Here is a 1,898-nt window from a genome sequence, read left to right on the forward strand (position 1 = left end):
GCCCCGTCGCTCCTCTAGGCGTGGACGCTTCGACCGGTATTTGTTATTCTAATGTCGCGTTATATATATTTGTTTGTTGGGGGGGAAAGGGCGTGGGCGAGTAACCCGAAGTGTGAAACACGTTGTAACGCGTTTCCTCCTCCTCCTCCTGGAATTCCATTCTCCTGTCGGATGTTCCGGCTCGACGACCGGCTCCCGCAACGACACCGCTTTCTCCGCTTTTCCTTCCTCCAGATTCCGTCCTCTCCTCCTAAAGAGACGTTCCCCGCGAACAAATTTTTTCAATTCCGTAATCTAAAACGTCGATTCCGTTCGTACAATTCGCATCTCGATCGACGAATTATATTTCTCTCATGGTAAGATAGGATAATAAAGAAAATTTGTCTCTGGAAAGTATCTCTTCCTAGAGAGATGTTTCCCGCGAACAAATTTTTTCAATTCCATAACTTGCCTCTAAAACGTTGATTCCGTTCGTACAATTGGCATCTCGATCGACGAATTATATTTCTCTCATGGTAAGATAGGATAATAAAGAAAATTCGTCTCTGGGAAGTATCTCTTCCTAGAGAGACGTTTTTCAATCCGTCTGTAATCTGTCTCTAAAAGATTGATTTTGTTCGTACAATTCGCATCTCGATCGACGAATTATATTTCTCTCATGGTAAGATAGGATAATAAAGAAAATTCGTCTCTGGGAAGTATCTCTTCCTAGAGAGACGTTTTTCAATCCGTCTGTAATCTGTCTCTAAAAGATTGATTTTGTTCGTACAATTCGCATCTCGATCGACGAATTATATTTCTCTCATGGTAAGATAGGATAATAAAGAAAATTCGTCTCTGGGAAGTATCTCTTCCTAGAGAGACGTATTTCAATCCGTCCATAATCTGTCTCTAAAAGGTTGATTTTGTTCGTACAATTCGCATCTCGATCGACGAATTATATTTCTCTCATGGTAAGACAGAATAATAAAGAAAATTCTCGAAAGTACGTACCTCTTCTTTCAGAAACGTTTCCCGCGAACAAATTTTTTCAATTCCGTAACTAACTGTCTCTAAAACGTTGATTCTGTTTGTACAATTCACATCTCGATCGACATTTCTCTCTCATGGTAAAATAGGATATAATAAACAAAAATTCGTCTTTCGAAAATACGATTCGGGGAATCGACGAATTACATCGCGACACGAAAATCGATTCAAAGAGGAGACAGATGATGAAGAAAATTCGCTTCTCGAAAGTATCTCTTCCTAGAAACACTTTGTTTCCCGCGAACAAATTTTTTCAATCCGCTCGTAACTTGCCTCTAAAACGTTGACTCTGTTTGTATTCGCATCTCGGTCAACGAATTACATCTCTCTCTCATGGTAAAACAGGATAATAAACAAAATTCGCTTCTCGAAAGTACGATTCACCTCGAATCGACGAATTACATCGCGACACGGAAATCGATTCGAAGAGGAGACGGATGATAAAGAAAATTCGCCGAATGGATGGTTTCAATTATATATATATATATATATATATATAAAGCTAGATGGAGATTTATCGACGATGGGACGCGAAACAACGAAAACCGGACGCGATCTCTTGATCGCGTAAGTAAGTAACTCTCCAGATATAGGTGTCGACGTGCTCGCGTGCCGATTCCTTATCGAGGCTAATCTGCACTTTTAGTTATCGCCGTTCCGACCACCGTACGTTAACTCGTGATTTCCCGAATCGGTCTCGCCACGCGAGCGTTCCTTCGATTCCCCTTCGACTCGAATCGGATCCGGATTTCGCATAGGTTTCCATAGAAAATTTCCTTTTTCTTTTCGCGCCACTTTCCAGCCCACGCATCGTAATCTCGCGCGCAGGGTTCCACAACAGCGACCACGAACCTCGTCCCCAGGGCTCG

This window comes from Apis dorsata, unplaced genomic scaffold (genome assembly GCF_000469605.1).
Source record: "Apis dorsata unplaced genomic scaffold, Apis dorsata 1.3 scaffold_92, whole genome shotgun sequence".
NCBI lineage: Eukaryota > Metazoa > Arthropoda > Insecta > Hymenoptera > Apidae > Apis > Apis dorsata.